Below are 15,872 nucleotides of genomic sequence, written 5' to 3'. Positions count from 1 at the left end.
CGGAGACAAGATCTGGGATTTAATCATTGGCCACAGTTTTATTAAACATTACCTTATTTACATTTTACATTTTGCAGGGTAGGGACAGAGAACGGTGGGCAAGGCACAAAACCCTATCAATGCCTATCATTGATTTATGACGGGGCGTGCCACATACCTACGCCGTAGGCCCTCAGCAACGCCCCCGCTATGGAGCCATGCTCCTCCTTGATTATGACGGGGCGTGCCACATACCTACGCCGTAGGCCCTCAGCAACGCCCCCGCTATGGAGCCAGCCCCCACAAATCACTCTGGCCTGGTGCGCAGCCGACGGCCCGCCGCCGACAGCTGGAGTCTGGCGTGCAGCACCTCGCCGACGGTGAATCTGCAACCTCAGCTGGCTCCCCTGCTCCACCTGCCTTGCACACCACTTCTTCCCGCCTGCCCTGCTACATATATCTCCGTACCAACTGTGACAAAAGACAAAATGCATAGACATTACACAACCTCTTTCCAACCCGGTTACCCAAACCGACTGTATCTTTACAAACCTTGTTACCCTACAAAATTCTTGACCACCAATGCTTCCATAAACGTCCCATTTTTTTCTCAGTGTTTTTTATTTCTTTTATTTTTTTATTTTTATTTATATATTTATTTATTTTATTTTATTTTTATTATTATTATTTTTTGTATTTTTTTAAAACACAAAATGCTGACAGACATAAAGTAGAAATTATACATTCACAAAAGCGGTGGGTGGGTGGGATCTGTTTGCAGCTCTAGCCTGGAATGCAGCCTCCCCCCTCTGCCTCAGCCTTTTAACCCCCTCATGGCTCTTTCCTCCCCCTGCTAGCCTACTGGCAGCCCTGCTCTCCTAGGTGTGACGGGGAGGACGGGTATACCTGCCCCTGTCCCTCCCTTTTCCCCAGTTGGCCCGCGGCCGCGTGTGCCCCCCCTCTCCCCTATATCGCTGCAGCGCCATTTTGGCGCCTATGCTCCCTGAACCGCCGCGTGACATGCCACAAGCACCCACCGTGGACTACAGCGCCTCACCAGGAGTGGTATTGTAACCTACATACACTCCCTTTACTTATATAGTGACAGCATAATGCTCTTTTGGAACCTTTAGAGTGATGTAATTTTAGCTCTCAGCGTATTTACCTAGATCAGCACTTTTTCATGCTCATACGCGCTTTCATCACCGTTATCAACATGCATATTTAGGTGTTCCTTTTCTTGTACCTTGTGCTGGGGTCACTGTAATTAAGACCGGGTTCTAATTTGTATACTTAATTAGCTTGATATATTGACCCACATTCAGAGCAGCAGTGTGGCATTCACCTTTGCTACTTGATTCACACCATTTATTTAGCCAATTATAGGGTGGTTAAGACCCATTATTGGTATACAGCAGTATCCTACCTAACTTGATTTATTTATTTATTTACGAGTGAATTAAGGATTTTCCTGGTTTATTTCCCAACCTATAACTCCTATATTAGAACAACATCTGTCATTTAACCCTTTGATTCCCTCTCTACATTCCTGGACTCTCATTGGTGATTCAGTGAGCTACTGCGGCAGTTCTCCAACTGACAGGCTGCTCACTGTCTAACGCCAACGGCAGATCCATTCTTTTTACAACACTGTATCCCTATAAAAAAAAAAGCTTACCTTGGTTTTCCACATTCATGAACTCTAATCAAAGATTTCGGAAGAGATGCATCCCAATCTACTACCAAATCACATTTAAATTGCCCAATCTCGTCCTATCTTGGAAGCGATAAAGTGTCGGGCCAGATCAGTACCTGGAGGGGTACCCCCAGAGAATATCCGGTGTAGTAGGTTCTTTTGGTAAAGAACAATCCAGTTGAACGTTGACAGCAGATTCATACGTTTGTTTTCATACCTACTTGACATCTATGTCACATTACTAGGAGTCTTCTCTAAAAACCATCCTACTTGGGCAGGTGATTATCAGATGAGCGTGATAGGGGAATAGGATTCCTGAACAAGAATTTTTCTCTCAGTATAGTTGAAGTTTGCAGGCTGTAATAAAGTATTGACAAGAGGACGCTATCATGCAGCCCCTACTTTAGGGCTACCTAGTATATCCTGCTGCATATTTGGCAATTTGCCTCTCAATTATTTGAATCCCAATTAGGGATGTTCTTACTTTATAGTATTATCTTGAAATCTCAGTGATCAGTCTGCACATTATTGCATATTTAGCATACAGGAGCGATCACTACCTATTTTAACACTTATGCTATTAAAAGTTATGTTTTAATCACAAGCAGATATACTCAATATAAGTTCTTCTTTAATGAGTGTGCCAGAAATGGGTTTTTCTTTCTTGTCTTTTGCAAATTGTACTATAATTCTGTCAGTTTTTCTGTCCATTCCGTTCCTCAGTGCTGGTGCTAAGCAGTGTAGGGTCAGATTGCATGTCACTTTAACACATCTTAAAGTGATTACAGTCACAAATTGTGTAGTACACTGTGATAGTGTTTGAATAGTTATCATGTCTAAGAGTGGCAAAGATGAGGGAAATACACTCGTGGCAGTACCAACACTCATATCACGTTTGTCATGCAAAGCTGGGTTATCCTGGGTTATCCTCTCACGATCTGGTTCAGGATGATTTGTGTGCAAAATGTTTTAGCCTTCACCAAGGTCTCTTGAAAAATTCAAGGCAGACACAGGTGCAAGTTGACCCCCCCCCCCCCCCCCCCCCCATGTGCTATGTTTGCACAGACATCATCCAGTATAGCTGAGCGGATAATTCCAACTTCTGCACCAGGGATAGTTACATAGTTACATAGTCAGTGAGGTTGAAAAGAGGCAAAATGTGTATCCGGTTCAACCTGTATTCTGCGTTAATCTGTTCATATTATAATGTGCCTGCTGAATTAATGGTTCAGTACCAATTGACAGCAATGATTCCTACCACTCCCAGATAATTTTAATGTCAATATGCCAAATGTTAAAGCCCTGGATACGTTTTACAGTTAGAAATGTGTCCAATCTGTTTTTAAATGCATTTACAGAGTCTGCCATTATTACCTTCTCCTGCAGTGAGGTCCAAACCTTTTTTGCTCTTACCGTGAAGAACCCTTTCCTACGTTGTGTACGGAATTTTCTCTCTTCTAGCCTCATCGAGTGCCCACATGCCCTATACAGAGTTATTTTAATAAACAAATCCGCTGCTAGCTCCTTGTAATGACCCTTTACATATTTGAAGATATTAATAATGTCTCCTCTTAAGGTGCATACACACTTTGCCCAGTGTGTATGCACAGCAATAATCAATGACATCGCTGGGATGAAAAGCGCTCAGTGCATACACACTGCACTTTCCCCCCCTGCCCAGCGATGTCCGCTTGGGTGAGCAGCTTTCCAAAGCAGGACGCTATGGAAAGCCGCTCACCCCGCCATTCATCCACTGAACATCGACCGCCAGCGATGAAGTGGGAGCTGAAAGGAGCTTAACACACCAAAAGTGATCTGCTCTCAGCTAAAAATTGCCCAGTGTGCATGGGCCTTTAGTCTCCTCTTTTCTAGTGTGTACATATGTAGCCTAGTAAGCCTCTCCTCGTATTCCAGCGACTCTAACCCTTTAATCAATTTAGTAGCTTGCCTTTGAACCCTTTCTAGTTCCCCGATTATCTCCTTTTATAATATGATGCCCAGAACTGAACACAATATTCCAGAGGGTATATTTACTAAGCTCCCGATTTTGACCGAGTTGGTGTTTTTTCTTCAAAGTGTCATCTCGGGAATTTACTAAAGTCAAATCTTGGCAGTGATGAGGGCATTCGTTGTTTTTTTTTGAAGGCAAAGAAAAAAAATACGAATGAATACACCATCGGTCAAACACGCCTGTTATTTTATACGACTCTGTAATTTACTAAAAATTCGTATTCACAATCACTGCTGGCAATAGCCAAACACTGCCGTGAAAAAATACAAATCGTAAAAAAAAGCAGTTTTAAAATAGACCTGCTTTTTTTTTACCGTTTTCTGATAGGCATGCACGGATCAGTGAGTTCCGTGCATGTTTATCAGTGGGAAGGGGTGTGAAATGGTTAAAAATCATAAAACAAATTTGCGTGGGTCCCCCCATCCTAAGCATAACCATCCTCTGGCTCTTTGAGCCGGTCCTGGTTGTAAAAATACAGGGAGAAAATTGACTGGGGTCCCCCTATATTCAAACAACCAGCACCGGGCTCTGCACCTGGTCCTGGTGCAAAAAATATGGGGAACAAAAAATGTAGGGGTCCCCCGTATTTTTAACACCAGCACCGGGCTCCACTAGTCAGAGAGATAATGCCACAGCTGGGGGACACTTTTATATTGGTCTCTGCGGCCCTGGCATTAAATCCCCAACTAGTCACCCCTGGCCGGGATACCCTGGAGGAGTGTGGACCCCTTAAATGAAGGGGTCCCCCCCTCCAGCCACCCAAGGACCAGGGATGAAGCCTGAGGCTGCCCCCCCCCCCCCCCATCTGTGGGCGGTGGATGGGAGGCTGATAGCCTTTTGTGTTAAAAAAGAGTATTGTTTTTTGTAGCAGAACAACAAGTCCCAGCAAGCCCCCCCCTGCCAGCTGGTACTTGGAGAACCACCAGTACCAGCATGTGGGGGGGGGGGGGGGGGGGGGGGGGAAACGGGCCCGCTGGTACCTGTAGTTCTACTACAAAAAAATACCCAAATAAAAACAAAACACACACACCGTGATAGTAAAATTTTATTAAACATACATGCACACTTACATACATACATACATACTTACCTATGTTGACACAAAACACTCAGTCTTCTTCTCCAGTAGAATCCAGAGGTACCTGTAAATAAAATCAGCCAATCAGGAGAGTGCCATGATGTGGCGCTCCCTGATTGGCTGAAGGGACCCTCTTTGACAGGAGTCACAGGGGGTCCCGACATTCGGGGAAAGGGGTTCCATGTGTAAACATGGGACCCCTTTCAGTGCGTGGCGCAGGTATTTTGTTTTATTTTTTTTACCAAGTACATGGATTACAAACTTAAAGAAGAGGACAGATCTACCCCAGATTTTTTGTAAGTATAATTTTATTTACAGGTACCTTTGGATTCTTCTGGGGAAGAGGACCGAGTGCTTCGTGTCAACATAGGTAAGTATGTATGTATGTAAGTGTGCATGTATGTTTAATAAAATTTTACTATCACGGTGTGTGTGATTTGTTTTTATTTGGGTATTTTTTTGTAGTAGAACTACAGGTACCAGCGGGCCCGTTTCCCCCCGCATGCTGGTACTTGTGGTTCTCCAAGTACCAGCTTACGGGGGAGGCTTTCTGGGACTTGTAGTTCTGCTACAAAAAAACAATACTATTTTTTAACACACAAGGCTATCAGCCTCCCATCCACCGTCCACGGATGGGGGGACAGCCTCGGGCTTCACCCCTGGTCCTTGGGTGGCTCGAGGGAGGGGACCCCTTGATTTAAGGGGTCCCCACTCCTCCAGGGTACCCCGGCCAGGGGTGACTAGTTGGGGATTTAATGCCAGGGCCGCAGGGACCCATATAAAAGTGTCCCCCGGCTGTGGCATTATCTCTGACTAGTGGAGCCCGGTGCTGGTGTTAAAAATACAGGGGACCCCTACATTTTTTGTCCCCCATATTTTTTGCACCAGGACCAGGCGCAGAGCCCGGTGCTGGTTGTTTAAATATGGGGGAACCACAGTAATTTTTCCCCCTGTATTTTTACAACCAGGACCAGCTCAAAGAGCCCGAGGCTGGTTATGCTTAGGAGGGTGTACCCCACACAATTTTTTTTTTAAATTTTAACACTTTCATTACCTCTCATAATATACACAATGAAGCCCTGCACAGATCTCACAGATCCGGCCAGGATTCATTGTGTTAAGTCAGGCAGTGTTTTACTAATCACTCCCGTAAAACACTGCCAGACATTACGAATGACATCGGAAAAAACGAAAATGCAGAATACGACAGTTTAGTAAATGAGTTGTAATAAAACCAAAAAGTTGCAAATTCACACATTCAATGTAATTTGTGTTTAATCTCCCCTCAAATCCTGTCAATTACGAATCTTAGTAAATATACCCCCAGGTGCGGACATACCAATGATTTGTACAACGGCAGGATTACATCCTCGTCCTTTGTCTCAATACCCCGTTTAATGCACACAAGCACTTTACTTGCCTTCTTTGCTGCAGTTTGACATTGTGTACTGTTATTAAGCCTATTATCTATGAGCACCCCCAAATCTTTTTCCACCATAGTTACCCCTATATTTTCTCCATGTAGAGTGTAGGATGCAAGTGTGTTTTTTGTCCCAAAATGCATAACTTTGCATTTTTCTATATTTAACATCATTTTCCATTTAGACGCCAAGATTTCCAGTTTAACTAATGGGCCCTACCGTTCATATCTTTCAGTGTGGAGGCGCCAGCGATGAACGATGCGCGGCCCCGCACTCATTTATCGCTGGTGACCCGTCGCTTGTGCATGCAGGCCAATATGGACGAGATTGTCCATATTTGCCTGCACTGCTATGGAGCCGGGTGACGGGGGGAGTGAAGAAACTTCACTCTCCCCGTCACTGCCCCCCCCCCCCGCCGCCGGGTCGGCCGTATCCGCCGTCGGGCAGCTCGTGGCGGATCTATCAGTGTGTAGGGCCCATAAGTCATTCTGTAGAGACTCCACAACGGTTTCTGAAATTACCTTACACAGTTTAGTATTGTCCGCAAAGATTGACACTGCTTTCCAGGCCTATTCCTAGATCATTGCTAAATATAGTGAACAGCATTGGGCCAAGAACAGACCCTTGTGGTATTCCGCTGACTACTGGTGCCCAGCTGGAGAACATCCCATTGACCACTAATCGTTGTACCCCCCTGTTATCCAGCCAATTACCTATCCATGTACAAATAGTATTTTCTAGGCCAAGTTCCCTTAATTTGTTGATTAGTCTCCAATGAGGCACTGTATCGAAGGCTTTCGCAAGAGCTAAGTAAACCACGTCCACTGCTTTTCCCTGGTCAAGATTCTCGCTCACTTCCTCGTAGAAGCTAATTAAGTTGGTTTGACATGATCTGTTCCTTACAAACACATGCTAATAAACTTAGCTGCCTGTAGATGATCCTCCATGCTATCCCTCAAAATGCCTTTTAATATTTTACCCACTATAGAGGTTAAACTAACTGGTCTATAGTTTACAGTATTATTTTTAGTTCCCTTTTTAAATAAAGGCACCACCTCAGCTATGCGCCAGTGCTTTGGTACCATGCCTGATCTAATTGAATTATTGAAAATCAAGTATAGGGGTTTTGATAGCTGTGTCCTAAGCTCCATAATAGCCCTCGGATGAAAACAGTTTGGGCCTGGTGATTTATTAATCTTTATTTTGCTTAGGATCTCCAGGACTACTTCTCACTTAAACAAGTATCTAGCCAAGAGTCATTACCTTCACTGTCGTTAAGCACTACTGTCACCTGTGCATCCTCCCTGGTGAATACTGAGGAAAAAATTTGTTCAATATTTCTGCTTTCAAATTTGTCATCGTTTGTCAAAGCACCCAATTCATCTTTTAATGGGCCCACGTTCTCCTTCTTCACACTTTTACTGTTTATGTATTTATAAAACTTTTTAGGATTGGTTTTACTCTCTATAGCAATTTTAGCTGCTCTTATTACTTTTTTGCGTCTTTTATTGCATTCCTTGTAATATCGGAATGACTCCTCCCCTCCAATAGATTTAAATGTTTTGAAAGGACGCCTCTTATTAGCCATTGCTTCTTTGACCTCCTTATTAAGCCACATTGGTCTGTGTTTAGTACTCCTGCGTTTACTGCTCATTGGAATGAATTTGTGAATATTGCTTTCAAGCAACCCTTTTAAATCATCTCACATTTCCGAAGTGTCCTTACCATGAAACAACTCTTCCTAGTCAATGCCGTTTAGTGCCCATCTCAGTATATTGAAGTTAGCTTTTCTAAAGTTGAATGTTTTGGTTGCTCCCTTATAGCTATGTTTTTTTAAACTGATGTCGAAAGTGATTATATAGTGATCGCTGTTTTCCAAGGTCTCCCCAACTTTCGTGTTTGATATAATGTCCACATTGTTGGTAATAACTAGGTCCAGGATAGTTAAACCTCTAGTTGGGTCCTCGACTAATTGAGTCAAGAATTGATCCTTCAATGTTTTTAAAAACCTGCTGCTCCTAGTTTTTAAACATGAATCGTTTCTCCAATTTATATCCGTATAGTTAGTCTCCTAACACTAAGATGTCCCCCATTCCTGCTGCTTTTTCAGTTTGCTGTAAGAGTTGTTCCTCCTCATGTACGCTAATATCCGGTTGCTTGTAGCACGTGCCAGTGACTAGTTTCTTTGCTTCAGTGCCCTCACTTGTAATCTCAACCCATAGTGACTCCACTTTATCTCCAATACCCCTGTAAATAGTATCTATTAAGCATGGTTTAAGACAGGGATGGGGAACCTTCGGTCCTCCAGCTGTTGTTGAACTGCACATACCAGCATGCCTTGCTACAGTTTTGCTATTTGGCCATGCTAAAACTGTTGCAAGGCATGCTGGGATGTGTAGTTCAACAGCAGCTGGAGGGCCGAAGGTTCCCCATCCCTGGTTTAAGAGATGGTTTAACAAAGAGATATACCCCTCCTCCCCTTTTGGTTGCCCTATCCCTCCTAAAAAGAGAATAACCCTCCAAAAAATGCAACCCAGTCGTGAGAGTCATCCCACCATGTTTCCATAATACCTATTATATCGTATTGAAACTTTGCGAAAATCTACATTACCTCTGCCTTCAGCATCGTTAAATGATGTCACGGATAGGATAGTGGATGGTTTTCTAAAAAACATTTTTTCCCTGTCTGGAGCAATCATAAGACCAGCTATGGATTCAGCCTGGATGGCTAAAGCTGTGACTTCCTGGGCAGATGCATTGGAAGCGGAAATTTCATTGGCATCTAGAGAGCAAAACCCATGTTGTACATATTTAACAGGCTGCAATATTTTTGGAAATACGCACAGCAGCGATCAGGTCTGAATTATGCCCTTTGTTCACTACGGTTTTTACAAGAGTGGATGGCCTGCTGATAAGCAGACACTAGCAAAATGGCTTCGGATGATGATTTCAGAAGCATATACTCAAGCTGATCTCCCTTTCCGTATAATGTCTCTACTCACTCTACTCGTAAGGTAGGTTCATCATGGGCAGCACAACGTGGTGCTACAGCAGAACATATATTGTAGGCAGCCACATTGTCTTCCATTAACACATTCATTAGACATTATGCCGTTGATACCTTTGCCTCTCAGGATGCTGAATTCGGGCAAAGGATTCTCCTGTCCAATCAGGAGCATCCCCACCACTAAATTTGCTTTGGGACATCCCAATGTATCCTGTAGACCCTGCAGGAGAAATATACGTTATGGTAAGAACTTACCGTTGATAACTGTATATGATAACTGTAAGTCCACAGTTTCCACAGGTATCCCACCCTGACTCACCTGATTTGAGGATCCTTTTACGCCTGATTAGGGCTCTATATCATACTCCTGCCTTGAGCTTTGGAAAACAACTGATTTGCCTGAGCCAGGAGGCTAGGATAAATGGACGTGCCCATTGCATGCTGGGAGGCCGAAAAGCTTTGACAGTTTGGTTCAAATACGCTGTTGCTCCATTATATCCCAATGTATCCTGTGGGCTTAGGAGAAATACCATTATCAATGGTAAGTTCTTAACATAATGTATATTTTATATAGGGTTTTGGTTTATTTTAGTGACTTTAATGTGCGTCTTAAACGCATTGACAAAGTCGCTCCAACAAAAGGTGTCACAACAACAGTTACCTTTGTGTAAACACTAGGTTACGGCATGCGCCAGCTGAATGTACTAGCGGGTCCATTCTGACGATCCCAGGGTGTGTGGTCGGAGCACGGGGAGAAGGTAAGGTGTCTGTATCCGGTTAGCGGATTAAGACACATGTAATGCAGCCTTTCTGTCTTGGGGGGGGGATCTACTGGACAGTCGCTGATGCGGTCGTGCACCAGCACTAGACTTCAGGGGTCACAGGCTCTGGGGATTAATGAGGCCGCGAATCCTGGTGTGGATGTCAACAGGGGGGAATAAGGCACTCCCCCTGGTCGCCCCTCCCACCAGTACATGACCAGTTTCTTCTGAGTTTCCCACCATGAATTGCAACTACGCAATGAGACTAAATACATGCTGTGTGTTGTAGTCACTATGCAGCTGTGTTCACTGGTGCGTCTGTTACTGATAAATGTTTTTTAGTGGCAATATTGAATAAGGAAGCCGGGTTCTATTCTCCCTGTATCCCGTTTTCCGGAGGCAGATGATACAGCACTGATTTCCTACCTACTTCTGTGGCATTGCATAGTTGAATAAGTGCCTTATGTAAATGAGTAACTGTACATATATTTCTGTATTTTTGGCTGTGCGTTTAGATACGCTAGTATCCCTGTATCCCGCTCTTTGGAGCTAGGTAATAGTATTGTTTTCCTACCTGCCTTAGGGTATTGTGTAGTTGAAAATGTGACCATTTTTGAAATGTTTCTCATGCATTGTATGTGACTTTTGCTAGTGCTGCTGTCTGACTTTAAAAACCTTTTTTTCTGTCCATCGTTCTATCCCTTTAATGATTTAATCCCCTCAATGCTGGTGCAAGCAGGGTACGTTCTGATTGTACTTCACTGAAAACATACATAAGTGAAGGCTGTCACATTGCTGTGGATTGTTACACTGTTGTGTGAATAATATTTTTGCTATGTCCTCAAGAGGCAAGGGTAACGAGCAACTCCTGCACCTACATTATTATCATGTTTGTCCTGCAAAGCAGGGTTAACCTCTCAGGACTTGGTTCAGGACGGGTTGTGTTTCAACTGTTATGAGTTCATGAGTAACCTCAAGCTTGGTGACCAGCCGGCCTTAGACCAGGAACCTGTACTAGTACAAGAACCCCCTTGGGCATCTTCTGCACAGGTTTTATCGAACATAGTGGATCGTTTGGCAGTTCCGGCTATGTCTCCAGGTTTTGGGGTACTCACAAAACCCTTCTGCATTTATGCAACAGCCCCCATGGATGAATATGCTATCACACTCAGTCCAAGATTTGGCCCAGACCTCGGCTCGGCTGCCTTTCAGCAGTTAATACAGGCAGACAGGCCCACAGATGTGAAAATGGATAGACAGGGGGTACCACCCTCACAATCTACACAGTTTTCAGAACCCAAAGATACTTCAGATGAAGTTGAATCTTCTCTCTCTGGGGTAAATTTACTAACATTCGTAATTTTCGGAAAAAGGTCAAAGTTCAATCACGAATGACATCGAAAGTGTAAAACTGCAACTTTTTGAATTTATTACGCCTAATTTACTAAGCTGTCGTATTCGGATTTTTCATTTGTTCCGATGTCATTCGTGTTTTTTTCCCGTTTTTTACGGCAGTGATTAGCAAAACACTGCCGACTTTATCACAATGAATCTCGGCCGGATCTGTGTGATCCGTGCTGGGGTTAATTTTTTTTTTTTTTTTTTTTTTAAATAATCACTGTAAAACTTTAAAAAAAAATTGCGTGGGGTCCCCCCTCCTAAGCATAACCAGCCTCGGGCTCTTTGAGCTGATCCTGGTTGCAGAAATATGGGGAAAAAAATGACATGGGTTCCCCCATATTTAAGCAACCAGCATCGGGCTCTGCGCCTGGTCCTGGTTCCAAAAATACGGGGGACAAAAAGAGTAGGGGTCCCCCGTATTTTTAAAACCAGCACCGGGCTCCACTAGCTGGACAGATAATGCCACAGCCGGGGGTCACTTTTATATAGTGCCCTGCGGCCGTGGCATCAAAAATCCAACTAGTCACCCCTGGCCGGGGTACCCTGGGGGAGTGGGGACCCCTTCAATCAAGGGGTCCCCCCCCCAGCCACCCAAGGGCCAGGGGTGAAGCCCGAGGCTGTCCCCCCCATCCAATTGGCTGCGGATGGGGGGCTGATAGCCTTTTGTGAAAATGAAAAGATATTGTTTTTAGTAGCAGTACTACAAGGCCCAGCAAGCCTCCCCCGCATGCTGGTACTTGGAGAACCACAAGTACCAGCATGCGGCGGAAAAACGGGCCCGCTGGTACCTGTAGTACTACTACTAAAAAAATACCCCAAAAAAGACAATACACACACACCTTGAAAGTAAAGTTTTATTACATGCATCCACACAAACATACATACATACTTACCTTATGTTCACACGAGGGTCTGTCCTCTTCTCCAGTAGAATCCATGGGGTACCTGTTGAATAAATTCTACTCACCAGATCCAGGGTCCCAGGCTCCTCGTAGCATCCATTTGTAATCCACGTATTTGAATAAAATAAAAAAACGGAGAGCCGAGCCTATGCGCTCCATTGTAACCAATGGTAAGAACTTTCTGCCCTGCGGTTGACCGAAAGTGACCTCACCGCTGAGCAGAAAGTTCCCACCATTGGTTACAATGGAGCGCATAGGCGCTACATTGTAACACTGCCGTGTGCCGCCTGTCAGACAGTACAGAAGCACACAGCCGATCAGGAGGGTGATACAACGTGGCGCTCCCTGATTGGCTGAAGAAACCCACTTAGACATCAGTCAGAGTGGATTTCTGGCATTCGGGGAAAGGGGGCCCATGTGCAAACATGGGTCCCCTTTCAGTGCGTGGCTCGGCTCTCCGTTTTTTTATTTTATTCAAGTACGTGGATTACAAATGGATGCTACGAGGAGCCTGGGACCCTGGATCTGGTGAGTAGAATTTATTCAACAGGTACCCCATGGATTCTACTGGAGAAGAGGACAGACCCTCGTGTGAACATAAGGTAAGTATGTATGTATGTTTGTGTGGATGCATGTAATAAAACTTTACTTTCAAGGTGTGTGTGTATTGTCTTTTTTTGGGTATTTTTTTAGTAGTAGTACTACAGGTACCAGCGGGCCCGTTTTTCCGCCGCATGCTGGTACTTGTGGTTCTCCAAGTACCAGCATGCGGGGGAGGCTTGCTGGGCCTTGTAGTACTGCTACTAAAAACAATATCTTTTCATTTTCACAAAAGGCTATCAGCCCCCCATCCGCAGCCAATTGGATGGGGAGGACAGCCTCGGGCTTCACCCCAGGCCCTTGGGTGGCTGGGGGGGGGACCCCTTGATTGAAGGGGTCCCCACTCCCCCAGGGTACCCCGGCCAGGGGTGACTAGTTGGATTTTTGATGCCATGGCCGCAGGGCACTATATAAAAGTGACCCCCGGCTGTGGCATAATCTGTCCAGCTAGTGGAGCCCGGTGCTGGTTTTAAAAATACGGGGGACCCCTACTCTTTTTGTCCCCCGTATTTTTGGAACCAGGACCAGGCGCAGAGCCCGATGCTGGTTGCTTAAATATGGGGGAACCCATGTCATTTTTTTTCCCATATTTCAGCAACCAGGATCGGCTCAAAGAGCCCGAGGCTGGTTATGCTTAGGAGGGGGGACCCCACACAATTTTTTTTAAGAAAATAACCACTTTCCCACCCCTTCCCACTGATATACATGCACGGATCTCATGGATCCGTGCACGCCTATCCAATCACTGTAAAAAAAAGCAGGTCTGTTTTTTTATTGCACTTTTTTACGAGTTATAATTTTTCACGGCAGTGTTTTATTTTTTTTTGCTTTGCACTTCTTAGTAAATTACCGAGATTCATAATTAAACAGCCGCGTTTTGACCGATGGTGTATTCATTCGTAATTTTTTTCTTGGACTTCCAAAAAAATACGAATGCCCTCATCACTGCCGTGATTTGCGTTTAGTAAATTACCGAGATGACACTTTGATGAAAAAACGGCATCTCGCTCAAAATCGGGACCTTAGTAAATTTACCCCTCTGAGTCTGCCTCATGAGAAGAGGAACACTGTACCTCAGTAGATGTACCTGAGTTAGTTCAGGTAGTAAAATCCATATTGTCAATGGAGGAAGTGGTAGTGCGTGTACTAAAGTCTAATGTTCCAATCTTTAAACGTCCAAAAACAGTAACAACTGAATTACCCATCTCAGATCAGCTGACTGAAATTTTACAAACACAGGGGCAGCAACATCCAAACTGTGAAAGTGTGTCCCATAAGATAACCAACAAATAACCGGAAATAAGAACAAGAGGAAAAACCCACATTTTAAATTACTGACAGTAGCCAACTGGCAGCAATATAGATGAGGTCATATCAGGTTTTGCTTTTAAAATAACAAAGATAACCTATCCTTATTAGATAGTAACAATTACTAGAAAAAGTCTAGGGCAGATATTTTCAACCTTTTACAACTCGCGGCACACTGAACAAGATTTAAATATTGCCAAGGCACATTCAAATATAATGGTTATGCATGGTGCAGTTGCGTGTCCTAGGATGTCATGTTGCAGCTTCTCCATAGGTAACACCTGAGCCACATCTGAGAAAGCCAGAAGAGCCCAACACTGCCCGGGTCCAAAATTAGAACTGGCTCTGCAACCACTAAACCCACCAGTATTGATCGTTCCAGGGCCTCAGTAGTGTCAAAACACTGACAGGCCTGGCTGTGCTTCTGTGGCGGCACACCTGGAGACTGCTCAGGGCACACTAGTGTGCCACGGAACAGCGGTTGAAAAACACTGGTAGGCTCAAATGACAATTGGGTGACTGCGGTGGTGGATGCAAAATTTTTTCCTCTGCTTTTTCTGTAACAGTTAAAAAACGTGCAACCATCAATGTCGACACATAACTTGGCCGCAAAGAGTAGAGCAAATCTGAGGTTTTTGACCAGGTGTCGGCACACAGGAGAAAATTCATTCTGTTTTTGAGCCACTGATGCAGAAAAATCTTGAAAGATCATTATGCGGTTGTCCTTCACCATCACTGAGGGTATTTTCTTTTGATCTGCAATCTAAGAAGCGTGCAATGACAGGACGTGGACGTTCTCCACCATCCCTCTCAGGGCCTATTCTATGTGCCCTTTCAATTTGTGGTGGGGAGTACTCCGTCAAGAGGTTCGGTGCCTGAGGAATCTTAATGCTTAGGTAATCCATGTGTTGCAGAACTTTAACAGATTCAGGAATGCCTATAAAACGCAAGTAATTTTTCCTGTTCTCCAAATCGTCGAGTTTATCAGACATCAAGTTTTGAGTGAGTGTGTGATCTTCGATCGTAGCCTGTAAAGTATGGATAGTGTCCTCTGCATTGTTAAGTCTCTATTCCAGACTAGATATTTGAGATGTGTTGTAGTCCACTTTACTTATGGCCACATCCAAGATACCTGTATATCCTTGAACTTGTTATCGACTTGAGGAAGAAAATCTCTGGTCATTGCTTCTACCATATCTGCAATGGATGTAAGAGCCACTATAACCCCTTTTTCAGGTGTTTGTAGCTTGGAAGAACTTGTTGCTCCTTGGGAAGACTACATCTTGTTGTTTGACGACTTTACAAAAAAAGGAAAAAAATGATCGTGAAGGTACACAAAGGTTTGTCGGCTGCTGTTTTAATTATGTATTTTATTAATATTAAAAATACTCAAAATATAACATAAAATGCACAAACAACAAGTAGAGCTATAGACACCTTTGTATCACTACATAAGAAAATAATATTTTGCAGGTTATTTGCTGATTAGTGTTTAGCAAATGGTTAGTTTGAATGCACATGCAGTCTATTAGAGTCTAGTCACAGGAAAAAGAATAAAGCGCTTAGTGGTATAATACTTCACCCTTCAAAATGATGTTTGAGTGGTGATAGGAGCGCTCCTATTGAATTCCTACAGTCCCATGCCGCCTCCTCCACTTGTTGATTGCGTCACCGAATGCATTTCTCTGCCTGATTGGCTGGTGATTTA

The sequence above is a fragment of the Pseudophryne corroboree genome, chromosome 6 (assembly GCF_028390025.1).
Source record: "Pseudophryne corroboree isolate aPseCor3 chromosome 6, aPseCor3.hap2, whole genome shotgun sequence".
NCBI lineage: Eukaryota > Metazoa > Chordata > Amphibia > Anura > Myobatrachidae > Pseudophryne > Pseudophryne corroboree.
The sequence above is the reverse complement of the archived record's forward strand: the minus strand, read 5'-3'. Positions refer to the sequence as shown.